At 36.8% G+C, this 12,395-nt stretch overlaps 1 protein-coding gene across 1 annotated transcript in view; it reads right to left on the reverse strand.

Moving 5' to 3' along the window:
- The window catches only part of LOC125227984 (mucin-2), a 105,561-nt gene extending 93,426 nt beyond the window's left edge, over window positions 1–12,135 (reverse strand). The window contains exon 1 of the mRNA XM_048132418.1: window positions 11,991–12,135. The gene's annotated coding sequence lies outside the window, so the exon portion shown is untranslated. The remainder of the gene's footprint in view (window positions 1–11,990) is intronic.
- Window positions 12,136–12,395: the final 260 nt, after the last annotated feature.

Raw genomic sequence — 12,395 nt, forward strand, 5'->3', positions numbered from 1 at the left:
AAAAATCAAAGATGGCGCCTTTAATATTACCTATACGATACCTTTGGATCCTACCTACCTACTTAGGATGAAACGAGCAAATTGTTGTTACAGTTATTGAATGTAAATCGATATAAAACCGTACGTTGGCCATATCTTCCGTCGCTTTCTTTTGCGTCATATCTTTTGTTCCTTTCTAATTATCTATCTTTTCATTCCTAAATGATCATAACAATTTGCTTGTTTATGCGTAGTGAAACGTATCAGATATCAATAGAGCGATGGTGAATTGAATTAGTATCATATGTAGGAGACGGTCAGCGCGCGTGTATAGGGAGGACGACACAAGCGAGGTGGAAAGTGTCGGTCTGTCGGTGTATAAATGTATAGAAATTATGTGGATTTCATTAATGGCATAATAGCTATGATTTCTTTTATTATTTACCTTCTAATGATTCTGAAAAAGTCTCGGCGGGTTAGTGGCAGTGGCAGGTCATAAAATTATCTACGGAACTTGTTTGATTGTGAGATATACATATACAATGGGACAATGATTTTTTTTTAAAGAATTTAGATTGAAACGTCATGGAATTATATATGGATACAACTCATACAACCACAATAGACTTTAATTCAATAAATGATCAAACCATCAACAATGGTTAAAGTAGGTTGCAAAACTTCGGCAACTTAGACTATCTAGGCTTTTGATCGGTGACGTAATTTAGATTTACTTTCTCTAGACATTCCAGAATTTAGGTAACCGCGGCCTTACAAAATACTGCAGGCATGTTTGTATGTTTCAATTAAAATGGTTTTTGTAACAGGAGTTTTCAATGTAGTTTATTTTTAGCCCCCGACGCAAAAACGACGGGGTGTTATAAGTTTGACGTGCCTGTCTGTCTGTCTGTCTGTTTGTAGGTCTAATCTATCTGTCTGTCTGTGTGTTTGTCTCTGGCATCGTAGCTCCCGAACGGATGAAACGATCTAGATTTTTTTTTTGTTTGAACGCTGAGTTAGTCGGGAGTGTTCTTAGCCATGTTTTATGAAAATCGGCCCACTATGTCGCGGACGGGGTTTTTTTCAAAATTTTAATTTTGTGGTTAGGTTATTGTTTCAAGGGACGTTACATGTTTCCCCCGTACTATTCGAAGACGAGGATTTTTCTGGATTAGCAAACCACGACACGGCTAGAAAAAAGGAGCTAAACTGTCTTCCACGCTGGACATTGTTATATACCTAGGCGCTGCATGTGCTTGGTAATATGACTTTCTGAATTAAATTAACTTTTTAGATAGATAAGATAATATTTAACTTAAAACGAATCAAGCGTAGTATCTAAGTATCTTTTCACGATAATGTGAAAACGGCCTAAGGGTTGTTTGTACAACTGTTACTATCAATCTATCATGTTTTGGCAATAACATGATGATTCTAAAAACAAAACTCAACCTGCAGTCGAGGAACAAAGGCCGGATGTAGACCGACCCAGTGCCACGGATCAAACTCGATGATGCACAAACATTATCAATCGCCACAGATTTGCACTGTACCCCGTCGTGATAAGGTGAATGGTGGTGACATATTATTGGTAAGTGCCGCATGTCGGTACCGTTTGACAGCGGTATTTGGAGTTAACGAACTGTCTTACTTGCCTGCATACTTGGGAGTCTTGGGACACGTTTCTGGAAATTATACATCTTGGTAAGATTTGCTACCTACAAATTTTTGGCAAACAGAAAATAGTAAGTACATTACCTACGAATCCTACGATACACAGCGAAAACGAAGAACTTCGAAACGAGTGGCGATCTGGTGATAAAACACGAGCACGACTGATAAGAGTGTTTTAAATCATCAATAGTTACGAATCTCAATACAGATGGCTCCGAAGTTTCGACCTGACATGAAATAAGCCACTAATACTTATCGAGACAATTCTAAATATACCCAAACAAGAAACTAGTTTGCGTTGTTTCATTACCCATCAGTGTCTTCTCACTCGTTGCAATTTTCTGACGTATATCAGTAAAATGACGATATCGAAACGGTTGATTCACTCGAATTCTTCACTAAATGGAATTACCAATGACTGTACCTGTATTTTTAAATATAAACTCACCAGGTTTGGTATGCAGATCAAAGGTACTTACTGTGACAGAATTTTAATAAATTCTGAATCACAGTAATCAACCGATCAGTAGGTAGGTACCTACGTATTTAGACTTTAAACGTATCTCTTCTATTCCCGTTCGAAAACCCCAAAGAAAGGGACCTTAAACCCTCAGACCCCAGGGTAGACCTTTAAGAGTACGGCATCGACATTTTGTTCCTCGCATTTCCGCATTCTTGTGGGGTTCTACAAGATTTTAAAATTGATTATTGTTTTAACGCCATAATAGTAGAAAAGTTGTTGGACGTCCCGGCCTAGCATGGATTACCCTTGGAGGTTGAATCCCTCACGACTGCTCATCTTCGCTAGGTTTAGTGTTAGCTCAGTGAGTGCTGGCTCTGATAAGTACACCTCTTATTTATTACCTACTCTTGCCTTGAAGAACCTAAAATTATTCTGACTAAAATCTAAATGAACATGTCGTCACACATCTTAATTGTAACTGCAGTAACATCCGCGGAGTAATAGCTACACCAAGTTGCTTTTATTTGTTTACATAATGAGTAGCTCTGATTCACTTCATAATTGGAAAATTACTGTTATTTCAAAAACCTTAGATGAGTGTTTCTTAACTTTAATGAGATTCTGAAACTATTTACAATCGTCATCAGAATATAACGGTCAAAGATATGATATCAGGAAAAATATTCACTCAAGTCATAGGTATCATGACATGACATGACAATACAAGGGTATGCTTTGCATAGGTAATTTGTGAACATCTTGGCCACATATGTCTGGTCCTAATGATAGCTAGAAGGAAAATGATCCAACGTCTTTTTTATCTGCAATTTCACGAAATCCTAATGTAATGAGACATATATGTGTGTGAAAAATTATTCAGATGAAAAAATGTCTTATGCAGTAATATAATAACATTATCAAAATTATCAGTGTCTTACTAAAATGAAATAGAATTGTTTTTAATCGTTGCTCCAGTGATGATGCATTTGTTAAAAATGTATGTTATCTATATACCAATCTTTTATGCATAATCGCCACGTTCGTAATATGTTAACAGCACATCATACGCTAACCCCTTCGCTGAATTATTAAATCGCATACCAAATAAACCTGCATTCGATAATCAATCATAACCCGTCAGTACAAGGTAGCAATGAAAGTAGTAACGTTGGTCTATATTAGTGTGTTTATAACTTGCATTTAAAATTGAATCATAACCCATCAGTATAAGGTCGTAAATGAAAGTAAAAGTCTACACTAGAATGTTAGCACGCGCCGGATCCTTGCGCAAGCGCCGAATTGCTAATTTCACGGATTTAATTGAAAAAGGACTTAAGTGCATTTGTAGGTTTTGATATGGGTAGCTTCTTGATTTATCTTTGTAACATGCTCCACTTTTTATAAATAAAATATAAAATAAAATAAAAAGTCATTTATTGTCGCAAATAATTTTAAGGTACAATTACTTAAGTATTTATTTCTATCATGCAACTAAGAGTAAGCTACGCTATGATACAGTACAATCATGTCTATATTCTATATTAGCTATGATCACAACTTTGAGGACTAAAATAACTAAGTAACTAACCAACAGTTAAATACTAGGTGCGACAATAGGGTCAATAGACGAGTCTACAGTTAGTTTTGGATTAGTTTTTAGTCAAACGTCCTTTGTAGCTTACCAAGACGATTCCTAAATAATAAATTGGCAGCCCCCGTTATCCCGTGTGGTGAAGGGTTAAGAATTTCACCACCCCCTCTCTTCCTGTGGGTGTCGTAGAAATCGACTGTGGGATATGGGTTTAATTGTGGCGTAGGCGAGAAGCTGGCAACCTGTCACTGCAATGTCACAATTTGGATTTCTTTCAAATGTATGGGATATCGGTCCGACATCCGATATCGGATCGGATAATGTGAAAACGCACTAGTTGAACTGAAATTCGCGGCGAAGGTTATGTTAACGTCACATCGCACAGAACACAGTGAAGCAGTTAAGGTGTGTGGTGTGCAATTTACCGGAATACGAATCACAACGAACGTTACACAACAGACGGAGGTTATTAACATTAACACTTATCTAGTATTCGTTACTGCTCCTTGGTTATATTTGGGTAGAGCAAAAGCAGAGGTCAAACTTCATATAACTCTTTTTTATACTACAGTAAAAGTATAGATATACAATAAGTTTGATAAACATAATCATAATCATAAATAATCATAAATATTTTATTTGTAAACATAGGTACATATAGATCTTACATGGAGTTGTGTCAGTGTCGCTATGCTTTGCCTGTAGGCATACAAATATTTTTTTGTGGCGATTGAGCATGCAGCAAATATTAAACAAATAAGACCTGAGACTAAACCTAATCTTAATGATATTCTACAATTCAGAATCGGAGAGAAATTCTTTAATAGAATAGTAGGCTTTCCTTGCCAAAAATTTAAATAGACTTTTTTTTAAATCTACTATGTCACCTAATTCTAGTATGTTACCGTACCAAACCAATACCGTATAAACGTGCCCCAGTAACCCAAAACGCCGAAATAGTTCGTGCATTGCACCGACAGGTTTTATTAGGGAAGGCACGACAAACGAATGGTACGCGTACCAAGAGGAACACGGTGTATATAGTTATATTATATGGCCTAGCCAAGATGACAATTGTTTGTTAAAATTGAAATGAAACACATTGTCTTGCAGTCTTCCATATTTACGTAGAAAGTGATAGCGTTTCGTTTCGTTACATCAAAAAAAAATTTGCAATAAATACTTTATTTATTTCTCATCATTCATCATTTCGTCACTACTTTTAAAAAATCTCGTATCTCACACTGCTCCTCAAAGACAAAACGTAGTAAGTATATATGCATTCCATACATACTTAATACATTTTCTCTTCATTTACAGAAGAAGATACAAGTTTTTTTTAAAGTAGTGCCGATTTGTTGTTTAAAGGTCTCATTGCATCTACGTGTACCGAAGAATAATGAACTATTTTATTTAGTTTTATAAATTAAAACTATCCGTAGATAAATTAAAACTATACTTCAGGCAAGGGATGTTTCAATCAGAGGTTTTGCCTTATGATTTTTTTCCTCTGTGTGTTTCCTTTCTCAAATGTGATAATAGTTATTTGTTATACAAGGGGGCAAAGTTGTATTTTAACGCAGAGTGTGGAATTGAAAAATGAGCAAGTGAAAGGATTCTATAGTTGAACCACGAGCGAAGCGAGTGAATCCTGAACTTGCGAGTTTTTTAAACACGAGAAGTAAAATACATTTGCACCCGAGTGTAACATTTTCCCCTCACTGTAGCGAGGAAACTACAACGCAAAAAATGCGTTTATCACTGCTTCCAGTAGTTCCACAGGTGGTAAATCATCTTTATTACTAGATTCACCTACTTTTATCAACTTTAAAGCTGTTAATTTGACTTTATTCAAGGTCAAATTACTTTACCCACTAGTGGATAAAATGCGTTTTTACCCGCTTGTATTAAAGGACAAAACACGTGTTTCCGAGCTAGTGAGGGGAAAAAAATATTGTGTTTAACTCAGGAGGTAAAGTTTTTGTAAACTCGTGTCTATTTCTCTCCAGCCTGCGGCTGTCGCGAGTCATTAACACTCGTTGACAAAATCCCTCTTACCTCCCTTGTTGCACAATATACTATTATTTATTTGCCTCACAAAACCAGTTACAGTTACAATTAATAGAAATAGTACATTACGATACAAGTGCGTAGAAAAGGAAGTTGGAAACCAGTGGCGATAAATTAAAACACGACCGAAGGAAGTGTTTTAAATCGACAGGGACACGAGTTACGAATTTCCTTTTCGCACGCGTATCGTACGACGTTTTTCAGTACAGATGGCCCTCCGAAGTTTCAACCTGACATATATAATGAACCACTTCTCGCACTAGTGCGTAAAAAAACACCATCTGTACTTATTTTATTTATTTATTCTATATTATTAATCTTACATTTGTTCATACACCAGAGTGCCATGAAACCCTATCAGGTTTGTGTTGACACTCGATTCGTGGATACATTTTACATTTAATTTATTGTGATACATAAATGTAAAACTAACATACTGAAAAAGAAATTACAATTTTACGTTAAGTACTGATCTGACCTAATCCATACTAATATTATAAATGGGAAAGTGTGTGTGTCTGTTTGTTTGTCCGTCTTTCACGGTCAAACGGAGCGACGAATTGACGTGATTTTTTAAGTGGAAATAGTTGAAGGGATGGAGAGTGATATAGGCTACTTTTTGTCTCTTCCTAACGCGAGCGAAGCCGCGGGCAAAAGCTAGTATAACTATAACTCTAAACATGTGTGCACAGAAAGTATTTAATTTAAGTAAACAATATGCGCTATTAGGAAGGTGAGATGTCATCTTTCATACTAGAGGTACTTTACGTAGTGTATATGTGCAATGTTGTGTAAGTCTCCTCAGTTTTTTTAGTACCGTCAGTTAAGAGGATACGGTAGCGAAAATGCTAAAATCGAAAGGAGCCCCCCTTTTAACATGGGAATTTTAGTTAACTATACAAGTGTTAATATTAACTAGATTTATCGAGAAAAAATTGTCCATTAAGAACAACTCAGTCAAAATATATTTCAAAAAATCTTTAAAATCGAGGTTCCGCTCTCGACTCTTTCCTCCTTCAAAACTTAATCAATCGGAACGAAATTTGAGAATCTGAATAACAATGAAACAATCTATGTCGGACCGTTTAGCTTTTTTGGTTAATTGTTACCAATCTTGAGTATCACACCTTTTTTGCGCCACAATGAAAAAGGCCGTTTTTGGAAATTTTTGATTGGCTCTAGAATCTTTAAAAAGCAGAATATCAAAAAAATTAAAACGGTCCGACACAGATAAAAATAATAACAATCTGTGTTGAAAAAATCATTGCTCTATCTTGACAACGTTTCAAAAAACCAGGAGAGGAAATAGTCGAGAGCGTTTGTATGGAGAATTGACCCCTACCGTATCGTCTTAAGTTGAAACTATGTTTTATCTATTGCGTGATAGATGGCTATAGTGGACCTTACGCTCTTTCTGCTAGAAGTAGTAATAAGAAGGATTTTCTCATTAAACTAGCAGTTTTTGCATCTTTTAGTATAGTTCTTTCAAACCAAACAATAAAAAGTAGTACTCAAAAATATGAAATGCTGATCTGCATACAATGGCAGTGAACGTTGACTTGACTGAAGGCTGAAGTACACTAGAGGCAGGTAGCCTGAGGTGTGGTCTATGGATACAAGTCCACTTGATCGTGGATCTCTAGATCTCTACCATACCTGCAATGACCATGGTATATTTGCAATGACTTTCAATCCAGAGGTCGCGGGTTCTAACCACGGCTCGTACCAATGATTTTTTCGGAACTAATGTGCGAAATGTCATTTGATATTTGCCAGTCGCTTTTCGGTAAAGGAAAACATCGTGAGAGGAAACCGGACTATTTAATTCCAATAAGGCCTAGTTACCCTTCGCGTTGGAAGGTCAGATGGCAGTCGCTTTCGTAAAACTAGTTCCTACCCCACAATCTTGAGATTAGTTGCCAAAGCGGACCCCAGGCTCCCAGGAGCCGTGGTAAATGCCGGGATAACGCAAGGAAGATGATGATTTGCAATGTGTGGCAATGACTTCATAAAACTACCACTTCTAGAGGTAGAATTTGTTCTATTAGCCTGGGACCTACTTCAGTCAGGTCATTGCTTCAATGAAGCTATAAAAGCATTCGCTCTCGGTGAGACTCAGCCTTTATAAAACTGGCTAAACTTGAACTAAATGATATTTGACATACATTAGTGAACTGTAACATTGTTCTAATATCTGCATAGTGATCCACAATTAAATGTCTACCGATTTCACATTTTATGGACGGGCGGTCGGGCGTGTCTGTAAATATGTTTACAGTTCATATAGCTATGTCTTTATTTTTATAACATACCCTTTACTACATACCATAACTACGGATGATCACTCAATGTAGCTGTTGTTTAGAACCATTTCTCGCATGAGTGGACAACAGTGGGCACGGCTCTACTTATACTGTAGCGTTTGTGGCTCTACCTTCCAACGTCATTGATGCGCTACTGATGGACATATTGTAATAAATACATAACTTCTACTAATTATTATATTTTGTATAAAAATGCATTTCATTTTAATAATTCATTTTTGAAATGTGTGCGTAACTTCTATTCTATGGGATTGGATGAAATTACCTTCAAAAATAACACTAAAAACAAGGCTGCATAAATATCTGACACTGGCTCTACAAATAAGATTGTGACAGAATTTCTTGCGGCCTTCTTTTTGTGCGCTATTATTGCCGATGACTCTACTGTCGTCCAGAAGACTAGATTTAACTGAAAACGAGTTTTTACGGTAATATTACCGTATAAATAAAAAAGTAATAAACGTAGAAAACTAACAGTTTGCTGCACGTAGCTAACTTGAACTTTAAACTCGGTAATTAGATATTTCGATTCGCAATGTTCGTGACGCTTAATGAAGGCTCCAATTAACTTCAAAACTCACATCATCGAACATATACAAGAGGTATGTAGTTGGTTTTTGTACGTGTTTTTTTTTATGGATAGGAGGCAAACGAGCAGACAGGTCGCCGTATATTTATTTATACTTTTCTACCAAAATACGCACGGACCACACCCTACTCGGAATGATACATTTATAGAAATGGAGATTATTTTCCATGGTATGAGATAAATTATTTAAAAAAATAAAAATATTCATGATTTAAGTAAATACGGGGTGTGATACCAAGAAATCATCTACGGATTGAAGGCTCTCTACCTGACTAAATTGATATTTGATATAACAGGGATTGGGCCGATTTCCAAAAAGATGCCAGCAAACGCTACTTATTTATTTGATTTCTTTACAATATTCTCCTTACCATAAACATTTATAAATGAAGAAGCAGATCGTCTTTAACACTGGTCTTGCTGCTCCCTCTTCCTAATGGTTCAATATTAAACAATATCGCCCTTTAAAGGTCAATAGCTGCGTGTGGTAATAAACAAACAATAAACTTTAATCCAATTATCTGACTATTTATATCCGACATTTGAATCGTCACCCAAGGAGGTGTGAGTCACAGGTTTTTGTCTGCCTGCGACCGGTTATTGCATTGTTTTTAGACGTTATGCAAAAAATCTGAGGTTGTTGCGTCACTGATGACTGGTGAACATAAAATATGGAGACGCCAACGCCACTGACTGCCATTAGCGAAAATATACAAAACAGAACGGTACGCCCCTTCTGAAATTAGGAAAAACATTGACGTCAATAAAACCAAAAAAAACTTCTATTTGTATACTATTTATACCGGCCGAATTGGGCTATACCTAGGTACAAAGTATATACAGTCACGAAAGTAAGTATTGTTCGGTGTTCGGATCTTCTGTCATAGATGTAAATGCCTATTATTATGTATCTACCGGCCGATTATTTTGAAATTTCGCTACGTTTTTTCAAGAAATTTCTAATTACAAATAAGAAATTTTTAAATAACTATCGGGTAGTCATACCCGTGGAATATGCTCGTCTTACCCATTTTTTTTAATTTATAATGTGTAAGTTTCAGGCTGTTCCGTTCCCTCCCCTTTTCTTCCTTCCTCTAATTATCACATCGGATTACCGATACCAACGATAATAAAATTAGGTGTGATTAATTGATGACCTACTTTATATAATACCAGAGTATTTTGTATCCTAACTATTGGCAACGTGCATAACAGAATGGCGCTGATTAATGCTGGCGGCGGCCGTTTTTATAATAATAAGGCTTATAATAAATCCGTTGACATGAAAAAAATAACAGTACCCAAAATAAATTTATAATTTAACATGAAAAAGTCCACAAAATGAGGACAGCATTCGTCGTGCACGTAGGGAGTATCTTCTGTATTTTCTATGTACTCTTATCTTCCGGTGGCACATTAAACTAGCCCAGGGCCCGGCTCCCATTTTCCGGTATTCATCAGCGAACCTCATTCGCAGGGTCAGTATTTTACGACCGACCTCGGTGTGGACATGCTGATCACGTACGATACTAGTGACTACCGTTGGTGGTCTTTGTGATAAATAATTAATTGATAAGTATTTTAGAACTATTTTACACAGATCCACCTAGTTAATAGTTATTAGTAGGACATTCTTACAAAAACAGACTAAACCTACGGTATCGGTTAATCTAGAAAAAACAACCCTACGCACAAATAGCTAAACCTAAATGATGTATATCGAACCAAAAGTGAATAACAGCAAGCGAGGGTGGAACGGATTGAAAGAAAATGAATAATCGAAGGGGACGGGATGGGGTGCGGTGCGTCGCATGGGACCGTGGAAACGCGCGGAAAGCGGCGGCGATTCTCCACAAAGCTATACAGCTATACTGTGAAAAATATGTATTCATGTTGCCTGTAGGTACTTTCAAAGTCGTGTGCTTATGTTTTTTGGCTGTATTGAAAGCTTTGTTGCTGACTGTACAGACCAATTCAACTGAAAATAGTAATTTAGTTTCCACCACGCCGAACCTGATCCTTCGAAAACAGATAGCAAAATTGCATTTTATTCACAGGAGTGCAAAGTAATTTCATAGAAATTTTAATCTTTATGTTTAAGCTCGCTGGTAGAATTTTCCTACAAATGAGGATTTTGAATCATTAAATATTAAATCTCGTGGGTGTCGTAGAAGTCGACTGTGGGACTGTGGCAACCTGTCACTGCAATGTCACAATTGGGATTTCTTTCAACCCTTTTTTGCCAAGAGTGGCACTGAAACTTAGTATTAATGTGCTCTGCCTACCCCTTTATGGGATACAGGCGTGATTATATGTATGTGTATGTGAATATTAAATAACATGATGGATTTGATATAATTTGATGTTTTACAGTTAGTATTTTGTTCATGTTCAGGTGGTGAAATTTAGTTTTCGTGGCGCTAATCCTGCTATAAATAAGCCCGGTGGGCAAAATGCCGATTTGAATGATATCCTAATAATATATGGTTGTTTAATTAATTTTTGTAGTTTTTTATATTTATAATAGTCAATGTATAATAAGTGTTACTTATCATATAAGCAAAAAAAAAGTAAGTTAGAATTGGTCCTGTAACATTTTGTCGTCGTTATGTCGAGTTTATTAATTGGACCGTGTGTATTTTGGCTGGTTGCTGATAGGTTGTACAGTACATATCAATGTGGCGAATTACATGATGGTGAAAGAGATGAGATAATTCTTTGTTAGGTATTTATGATACGGTAGAAGTTACATTTGGTATTTAGTTTGATATTGATTATGAACCATAGCTGTGTACTGTGTATAATATTGTAAATCAATTATAAAATGCCTTTTTTATATAAACCCGTTTTAAATGAAATAATGTAGAGTTGTATAATAATATTATATTACCATTATTTGTTCATGATTTGGCTAAATGGTGCCACAGAATAAATAATAGTACTACGACCTACGTAATTGTGCAAATATTTGCGCGCCGCTTAATTCTTTACTTAATAATTATAAATCCGCCAAAAATTACACGCGTGTGATTAAACTGATCGAAACGCAACCGGCGGCAGGGCAGACGTCGCAACAATATCCAATATCCTCATAAAACATAACAATTATTTGGAAACGCGCATTTAATTGGCACACTCCGTTTCATGTAAATTACTTAATTTCAATGCAAATGCTTGCTTAAATTCGCGAATTTTCCGAAAATCCGATGTGAAAATCTCAGCAGGAACGGGCCCGAGATGGCTAGACGCCGGTCGCTCGGAAAAGCCGGTAAAATAGGTTTAGTTAATTCTAGGACTTACATTTAGAATTCCTTAGATATCTCCACGTCACACTGCAGTTGTATTCACAGCACAGACACGTTATTAGAACAGCGATTACCGCGCGTCGGCCATGGCGTGCGATCTCAGCGGAGCGCGGAACGCGAGTGCGGCGCTCCGGGGCGCGAGCTCCGCGCCGAGCGGCCGCGCCGTCCGGCACCCTACAAGCAAAACGATACAAGCGTTAACGCATCCTTAAGATATTCAAACTTTTGTAAATTCGGGGGAAGTATAGGCCTTCGCTGCGGCGTTCTGCACGCGATGCTTTCGCAGTCAGGATCTTGGCCGCCGGTGCAGCCTCAGCGGTTTCGACGCTGAATTGCGGCGATTTCGCATACGATGCTACCTACTTAGATTTATGACTTAATTATTTTACTATTCTAAATT

The sequence above is a fragment of the Leguminivora glycinivorella genome, chromosome 7 (genome assembly GCF_023078275.1).
Source record: "Leguminivora glycinivorella isolate SPB_JAAS2020 chromosome 7, LegGlyc_1.1, whole genome shotgun sequence".
In the NCBI taxonomy this organism is placed as follows: domain Eukaryota; kingdom Metazoa; phylum Arthropoda; class Insecta; order Lepidoptera; family Tortricidae; genus Leguminivora; species Leguminivora glycinivorella.